The sequence below is a fragment of the Haemaphysalis longicornis genome, unplaced genomic scaffold, assembly GCF_048455015.1.
Source record: "Haemaphysalis longicornis isolate Haplotype H1 unplaced genomic scaffold, Haemaphysalis longicornis Haplotype H1 scaffold_7, whole genome shotgun sequence".
Lineage (NCBI taxonomy): Eukaryota > Metazoa > Arthropoda > Arachnida > Ixodida > Ixodidae > Haemaphysalis > Haemaphysalis longicornis.
Window position 1 is genome coordinate 55,187,731 of NW_027526422.1, and position 9,341 is coordinate 55,197,071.

At 44.1% G+C, this 9,341-nt stretch overlaps 1 long non-coding RNA gene across 1 annotated transcript; it reads right to left on the reverse strand.

Annotated features, from left to right (window-relative positions):
- Positions 1-627: 627 nt before the first annotated feature.
- On the reverse strand, positions 628-7,163 carry LOC144145670 (uncharacterized). Its single transcript, XR_013317567.1, has 3 exons — positions 6,899-7,163; positions 5,090-5,359; positions 628-2,201 (listed from the first exon to the last, which is right to left on the reverse strand). It is a non-coding gene; the product is annotated as an uncharacterized LOC144145670 (long non-coding RNA).
- Between the last annotated feature and the right edge of the window lie 2,178 nt (positions 7,164-9,341).

A 9,341-nucleotide genomic window follows, 5' to 3' on the forward strand; every position in this document is an offset into this window, starting at 1 on the left:
AGCTATATAATTGTTACAAAATATTTTACTCTAAATATGGCAGCTTAAACTGAGAATATTTGCTTCTAAAAACATTAAAATAAGTTTAAATTGATCATACATTTTTAGCTGTTTTTACGTAAAACTGTACATGGGATATGAAGTGCACCACAAGGAGGGCTTTGGATTAGCTTTAGCAAATTTGGGACATTTAAGGTGCACTGAAATCTCTACACATGCGCTTTTTCACTTTCTGTATCCACCAGGAAAATGGCTGCCAATTTAGACAGCGATTCTAAATAGTAGTTGACGTGCATTTTAAAATAATCACAAACATTATAGCCACAAAATTAATTTTTACAAGTTGTAGACATTGCCCGTTACACCAGACATTGGACTACACTGTCAAGAGCTTTGACATCTACAATGACGTCTACAAAGCAGGCTTATACTGGTAGAATGTTTCATACCATAATTACTGTGTGTTCAGAGCTCACGTGTGAAGTATGGATACTGCTGCTTCAGCAAGAACCGAGGATGAGCACCCTTCCTGGTTCTGAAAAAAAATAACAGAGGAAATGCCTTAAGCAGGATTCTGAAACGGGGTTGAATGAAACAAGAATGAACAAGAAATTCTTTCAAAACATGTAAAGCAATGCAAACAAATATTTATTTCAACTTATTTCTACAAAAGACCACCTCATGAAGACTGGTGGTGGGGTATTGGCTCAAAAAAAAGCAGAGAGCACTTATACAAATGCTACAGGGAGCCTTCGCAGCCAACAATTGTTTGAACACACCTAAACTAATCACTGTTCAACAAACTCATAAAAAATGTTTGAATGCATAAAAAACCAGTGGTAAACACAGGAAACAGTTAAAACCGAATGACGGCACAAGTTTGTCCCGTCGTTCTCTTCTGTGTCCTGGGTTTTCCTATGGTTTTTCATCCATTCAAACATGTACCAGCTAGCCCAGTCCAACGCCTTGGTATCATAAAAATATGGATAGTCAATCCTTACACAAAGTTGAAAAAAAAAGAAAGTATAAAGTAGGTGACAAAATTAAAACGACAGCAAATTGGTTGGCTTTTAATTTTAAATGATAATATAAAAAATAATGGCATGAATGAAAGTGAGCAGCACGCGAAGTACCTTGTTGCTAGCCCGACATTCCACTTTGAAGCAAAATGTCCGCTTTCAACACTACATAGGCTAAACATGCAATGAGGCATTCCTTTAGGCACACAAAATATACCATAATTGTTAAAAAAGCTACGAATTAGTTGAAAAAACCTGACCACGACAAATTGGAATTAGTGACTAGATACAGTTTCAGAAGTACACAGCGACATCATATAAAAATATATGGTTCCCATACAAAGATTGATCATAACAAAAATTCAGGACATTTATCAGACTGGCATCAATGTGCAAAGCAGCTTAATGAAGGAAGACGGTCTTCACTAAAAACATGTTAATATTGGGAGCTCATATGCTTCCCTGCAAGTTGGGTGTGTAAACCCACTGACATCTTAACTAACCCGCCTGAATCATCACTTGATAGACATTGAGGAATTTTACGAATTGGTTTATTGTAGCCAGCTGTCTAGTTTATTTCCCTATTTTTCTTGGCATTTCGTGTCTAATTCTAAATTTGGTGACTAGATAGCTTTTACTATGGTCATACACTGGTGACAACGAATATTTGATTTTACTTTAAAAAAATTTCAGTTTTGTTTTATTGCTCACCAGCCAACGATCTGAAATATCAGAGGCGCTTAAAACGTATGTTGGCATTTCCTTCCTGCTGTGTAGTACAACTAATCATGACTTTTACCATAATTTGTTCACAAATCGTAATATGTGGAAAGTATTCAGCTTAATGAAAATGTCATTTCAGAAGCATGCACAATCAACAAGGCCTCAATGACTCTCATGATGTGGTCCACTTGTTTCTGTCACAAATAACCTGAGTGCAGACACATTCCACCGAAGACGAAGGTAACATGCCCTCTTGGGTGATGAATATTTAAAAAGCCTTACGAGTAAATTTGCTGAGCACGTGAAATTGTGGCATTAAAACAAAAGATCCCTCTGCGGCATCTTTCACTTGGAGGAGCGCTTGACCACAAACTTTGAGAAGCTGGAAAATGCTCCATGAACAGCTCCAGCCAGCAGAAACGATGCAGGACACAAGTTGGTAGGCGGACCGTTGGCATCCTGCGATTGTGAAGATATTTTTGTTTAGTAGATGCTCTTCTTTTTGTACCACTGTTTATTTCACCTTTAACAAGCAGCTGAACTCCTTAACGTTCGCATAATAAAATGCTGCAATGCGGAACAGTTAGCAGGGTTACCTCAATTTTGCTTTTCTACGAATTAACACAATGTAGGTAATCTGCACACAACTACAATCAAACTACAATTTTCACCTACTTCACTGCTAACATCAGCGTTTGACTGCTCAAGCACAAATACAGGTTAGACATGTGAGCAATCTGCTAAACGTATCCCCACAAACTGAACAATCAGGCATCAGAAATCGGCAAGGAAGGAGGTGTCACGTTTAAATGGCACTTTTTTTGTTCAAAACATAAACAACACCTGGAAGCTTGAAGCGTGAGAGGGGGTCTTTCACGCTGACAATGTCAGAACATAGCTTGCTAGTGGGCACCTGCACGATGTGCACAATGTGTTTCTTGAAAATGCGTGCGAAAGTTTGATTGATGTGTAGGACGAGAATTGCAGCACGTTTTGACACAGGCCTTGTGGACGCTTCTGCCTGCTAATGTCAATGTGGATTCTTGCTAGTCGCCCTCTTCGCTTCTTTCTGAATATAATGCTTTAGGCATTATATTCAGGACAAGGACTGCATCAAAACGTGCAGCAATTACCTACGTCCCACACATCGGCGAAACTCTCGCACACATTTTCAAGACACGCAGTGCATACATTGTGCATGTGCCCACTAGCAAGCTGCGTTCTGACATTGTCAGCGTGAGAGACCCCCTCTCACGCTCCAAGCTTCCGGGTATTGTTTATTAGATTCCATGCGCTGAATGCAAATCAGTGTACATTGGCGAAACGGGCAATCTGCACAGAAGATTAATGCAGCACTGGAACGAAGTGAACAAGGGCCATGCAAAAACAAGTCCACTGGCAGAGCACCGTGAGAGGACGGGACACGTGGTCGACTGGAACAAGACAAAATTACTGACAACTGAGTGCAATCTATCTTCTCGATTACTGCTCGAGTCCCTCATTGTTCAGACGACGCCCAACATTATCAACATAATGGATGGCAATCTGCACCATATCTATGCAAACTCATTGCGCCGCGTAATGCCCAACATATAGCTTCGTTTTCCACGACACATGCTCACCGTGAACAAGCAACAAACCGTTAAATGGCTTTCTTGACTTGGTCAGTGACCTACGTTTCATCACTGCAATAATGCTTTTACCTGCCTACACGGCATTCCGTCAAACACTGGACTACACCACATGAGCCATTGGCGTTCTTAACCTGCACCAGAGTATATAACCTTTCACTACTGCTATGAGATAGACCCATAAACGCACTTCAATATGGCCTTTATATTTAGCTCTTGGAAACATTATGTATAATTTTACCTTTAAGTTGCACCTGCTACAGCAGCTGGTACTATACCAAAAACATGAAAAAAAAAACGGTGGTTTAACACGCCAAAGCTACACTTGGGATATGGGGAGCACTGTAGGGGAAGGCTTCGCATTAATTTTGACCATCTGGGTATTTTTGTGCGCATCGAAATCTCCAAACACGGGCGTCTTTACGTGTTGCCTCCATCTGAAAAGCGGCTACACCAAGCGGTATCTAACCGACATTCGCCTCCACAACACACCACCCTAGACACGGCAGTGGGTTAAACATATGAAATAAAGCGAGTTTTGGAGTGCAAATGAAAATATTAATCACACGTCTTATTTTCTCAATCGATGTACCTTTTGAAATCCACCATGCAATCCCCCCTCCCCTACCGGCCTACCAAAACACCTTTGTCTCAAGAGGTAATCAGGCTGATGTTAATGAAGTAAGTATTTACAATCCGAGACTTGCCACCGTTAAAGTCATGCACTTTGTTTTAGAGATAAGCGACATTAGCCATTTGCAGCACCAGGAGTTAATTGTGTTAAGATCAGATTGAAAGCATTGACGGTAGTAGTTGAAAGAAATTGTGTGATAAATTACAACATCATCTGCAAATAGACCTACATGGGAGGATATGCAACATGGAAGATAGACCAAGCAACCTGCCTGGGGGGACAACAAAGTGGCACGAGCAAAAGAAGTATATAGTTATTAGAAGTAAACTGCATTTGAGAAGAATGAAAATCTTTTGCTCAAGTGAGGACATTAGGGTGAAGTTTGAGAAGTAGTCTGTGGTGTGCAATGCGATTGAATGCTTTAGAAAAATCGAGAAAAACTACCGCAGTTTGTAAGCCTGTGTCAATGGATCAATGTAGATCGTGAACAAATCCTGAAAGTTGTGTTTCTCAAGTAACACTTGTGAAAACCGTGGTGATACTCGAATGTGATATTGTGATTTTATAAATAATTAGCGACCTGAGAGTGGATGAAATGTTTCCTGACCTTGCATATGGTGCTTGTTAGGGAAATTTAATATTGAAGTACCGTCTCCTGATTTAAAGACTGGTGCTACCTCGACTATCTTCCAACCATTGAGATTAGTTCCTGTCATGAGAGACTGCGAAAAAAGCGCTGTCAGAATTCTACAGACTGCGGGATGTTTTTTTTTTTCGTTATAGTATGATTATTACCAGTATGATCTGAAGTAGACCAGTTTGTACTGCAAGTTTAAAACCATATCGAAAGATCCTAAATGTTTGCTTGGCTTGATTACATACGAATACTTGCTTCAAAGTCAGTTCAATTTCTCTTCTTGCCCTTTAGTCGTCAGCCCCAGATTCTCTTCAATATCTCTGCTAAGCAATGACACGCTCCATACGCACAGCACTGCTTCATGAAAATGTTTCAAATAATCAGAGGCCACAGCACTGCTAACAGGTATACATCATGGCAAGTTCCACAACATGCAATAACTAACCTGAAAGTACATAATCGGTGGGTGCACCGATATGGCAGCAGTGCCTGGACCGATGTGTCGAGCAAATGCGCTGACTTCTGAACGGGTGGTCCAAGCGGCCAGATGATGGATGAATGACCATTCCTGGCGGCAAAGCGTACGGAGCCCCAACGAAAGGCCAGGCAGTACTTGGGTACAGCAGGTGCAGTGTCGGTTGGCCAAGGGAGGCCCTGGCAAAGCCTTTGAAACTGGACTGGAAGGCAGCTGACCCAGGACAGCCAGCAGCAGCACCTGCAGGTGCATAATCTGTGAGTGTGCTGACACTTGTTGAAATACAAGAAGAGCACACACAAAGCACGAATGCTTACATCAAGTAGATTTTTAATCGTTTAAAGACAGTAACCTCCAAGGCACTAATAAGAACATTCCCGGAACACCCCAAGTGAAATTTAGGTCACAGTAAGAATGTATTTATTAGACCCGCAGGTACTGAGAGTGGGGTATGCATGATATATGCAAAGCTAGCTACTGAGCTAATTTGCATGGAACGCATGCTAGCAGCTCATCTGTATCCCTTGCTTTCAATCGGAACTGGTGTGTGATAGTTGAAGCTCCTCCATTTCAATGTCTGACTTGTATCTGCACGTTCAATTCTCCAATATAAATCGAGTTGAGTGAGTGCCTACAGCTTTCTTGTTAGTCTCTGTATGGCCTGCGGTTTTGCGAAAATGAGAACTTGCGAATTGGCTCAATTTTCTGCACTAATTTAAACAATACATATGCCTCTGATATCAAGCCCCAGACTTCCCGAGAGCTACTCTGACAGAATCGGCAGGCGCCTCGTAGGCGTTGTGAAATCTCCCCCACTACCCCGAGACTATGCTAACTCCCTGCGAGGCCACATGCGCGCATTTCACCTTCAATTTGCACGTATGTGAATTCTATACCTCTATGAACTCTCAGACGGGCGTCGTCATATTCGTGCCGGACTCGTGAAGCTCGGCAACGTAAATTACCGCACTCGCTCGCTGGCGCGCGGCCCGAACTCTCTCACCGTTTACGGCCCTTGCATACTATTTTCTCCACCTTGCACTTTGTAAATTCTCATGTTTAACTACACCTCGTGCGCCCTCATCTCTTGCCTGCTTTTCTTCCAGCACAACTCCGTCAGCACCCGGTCGACGCGTACGCTGTCGGGGCGCGTTGGCGAGCGAGTACGGCAATTTCGCTGTTGTCGAGCTTCAAGAGAACAGCACACATATCGCGGCCCGAAGACCGCGAGGCGTACGGTCGCCGGTCTCGCGAGCGCAATAGCTGCGAAGCGCACTGCACGGAATTCGTGGGGGGGGGGGGGGGGGGGGGGGGGGGAGAGATTTCACAACACCTACGAGACGCCAGCCATTGAATCACGCGGACGCGTTTTCACATGCACTTCCAGGGAACCTCCTGTTCATGTTATTTCTTGGTATACCGCGGGTATTCATGAGGGAGGACTAATCACAGCGTTGTGCCACTCACGCGAAATTGCGACTGCGATCTGCAACCGCAAAGGCACTGTTTGAGAGACACATAAACAAACGCCCCGGTGTTAAAGAGCCTTGCGTGATGTGAAATTATTAGCAGCCGTGTACCATAGCGCGAGCATCGTAGCCAAGGTCTAGCTTCAGCGTAAATTGATGCTGACTTCTGCGGAAACGGTGGACTGGGCGCCAAACAAGTATCTCACGTAGGCTCTCAGAGCAAACGAGATGGGGGTCTAGCGAATTACTGACCCATAAACACCAGAACTCGTTCCAACCAAATACAGAATAATAAAAAATGCGTACTTACCCGAGCAAAAACGATGTTTCCAACGTACAATTCTCCTTCACTGTCGTCTTCATCTCGCGGACACACGAACACGCTTTGTTCTGATGCAATGTCATCCACTTTTGACGCGCAGTATTTTATCCGGCGATGATCGTTCTTCCGGGGTCCCCATGTTCAACACACGCGTAGGTTGGAAGGGTAGACATCACCCATAAAGCTTCTATAACTATGATTTAAGCTTGAAATAGATAAAACAGATTAAATCACGCCACCAACCACTCGGCACAAAACGGCATGAAAAAACACACACAAAAGTGAGAGATAGTTGCCAGACTTCAAATGCACCATCTCTGTGTTTGACGAAAATTGTGTTACTACTGTAATGTTGGTAATTATCTTTCTGCTTTCAAAGTCTGAAATGTGTTTATAATTTAAATTGAAGGTTTTTAAACACAAAAAGTGAATACACATAAAGTAATTGACATATATACTGATATTGTAAAGAGGTTTGACGTTTGTTTTGGTTTTGTTTTCACGGCGGGCGTCTCAAGAGAGAACGTGCGAGAAAACGAGCTACTTTGGGTTTAGGAAGAGGGCGGTAAATGTCGGCGTGATAGAAAGCAAGGAACAGGTGCTTACCCTGGTCGTTAAAAAAGGAGCTAATGAAACCCTCACGTAAAAAAAAAGAAAAAAAAACAACAAAAAAACGTTCGACGAGGAATCGAACCATTGACCTACAAAACACTAAACGGACGCGTTAACAAACAGCTATGCCGGCGGGCGGTGTTCGAGGCGCCTAAAACAACTCTATACTTACCTAAGTTGTCAACGAATATTGTCGCTTGTGTCTAGTCATCGCCTCCTTTAACGATGGTCTAGTTTATGCTGCATTTTTTAAATTCTGGCTGTCCTAACGCTTGTTTCTCACGCACCGGTCTTGCGGACGAGGCCGCATTGCTAGCGCTGCAAGCGATTGAGCCAAAGCTCCATTATTTGACTCAATAAAAGCTATCGCAGTCAACCCGACCTTTTCTGCGCAAGCCACGGCAGCCACGAAATAAATGGAATGTGCCGTTAGAATTATGGCGTTGATAACGCTTGTTTGACCGGCACCGTCTTGCAGTCAAGCAACGTCGCTCTAACACTACAAGCGATGTCACTCCTGGAATGTCAGGCGCATCAAACCCATCGTGTAAAACGACTGCTAACAGTGCGGAAACCTCTGAGTTTGTAACAAGTGGGGATTTGCGGTGGCGGCGACGTAATAGGTACAGCAAGCAGGTAGGCAGAACAGCAGCGTAGGGTTACAACCTTTCCTCGAAAAAAAAAAAACGGGCCTTCCGGGGGGGGGGGGGGGGGGAGGGGGGATTGTGTTGAAAAAAGACGCCATGTTTTTTAACATGCAGTGCCATTTATTGTAGTGTTTTCTTAGAGAGAAATCAACATAACGTTTGTACTGAAAGAGATTGAGAGCTTGGTTAATCGCTCTGCATGTGCTTCACTGAAAAGTAACCGCAATTGCTGACCGCGGCGGTAGAATTTCGTTATTTTGTTCTTCCCTTAGGTCCCCCTCCATCTGAGGCAGCGCGCTCGCCCGCGTATTTTCTCTGCTCGCGTGTCTTTGCGCAGCTTGTCGACATATGCGTGCGCAGAGTTCTCAATTTGGGGGGGGGCAAAGTCTTACCGCTGCGCCCCCCCCCCCCCCCCCCCACCCCCCCCAGAGCAACTCCTGACCTCTTCTCACTGAAGGCCTTGCGGTGCGAACGCAGTGCAAAGAGGGATGGTTATAAAATTTTTATTTCAATGTGATGGAATTGCAACACACACAAAATATTTCTGAGCAGAAATTTTACTTTCATGTGTTACATCGGCAAGGCATGGGGCAAATTTGGCGCCCCCTTCAGATGATTAGGGGGGGCGGCCGCCCCCCCTGCCCCCCCTGTGCGCACGCCTATGCTTGTCGACACGTATTTATCGTCTTAGTTGTTGAATTGACGCTTATAAAACGCCAAAACGGGCATAATCACGGCACAAAAGCCAAAAAACCGGCTGATGACGGCTGGTTTTAGATATGGACCGGCAACCGGCCCGCTGTTTAAAAAACCGGTCGGGCCGGTCCAAAACCAGGAAGGTGGCAACCCTACGGCAGCGACGAGCGAAAATGATTTTACACGACCGCCCCCGTCGGCCTGCGCAAAAAAGGAAGATAGAACCCCTGCATACACGCCCTCGAAGAAAGCTGTACAGCCGATTCAGTTTGTTGTAGACGAAGAGCAACCGAGGCTGCAGCCACAAACGATTGCGCTTGCCGTGGTATGAGCCAAAGCATATCTTCACATAGTTATGTTATCGTCCGTCTGACTGTTACTTACTGAAGGGAAAATTCAGAACACAAACGTTGACGTCTAGCGTCTATGCCAGACACAGACGCTGCTGTTTAGGCCCTAAAAACCACCTTCAGGGC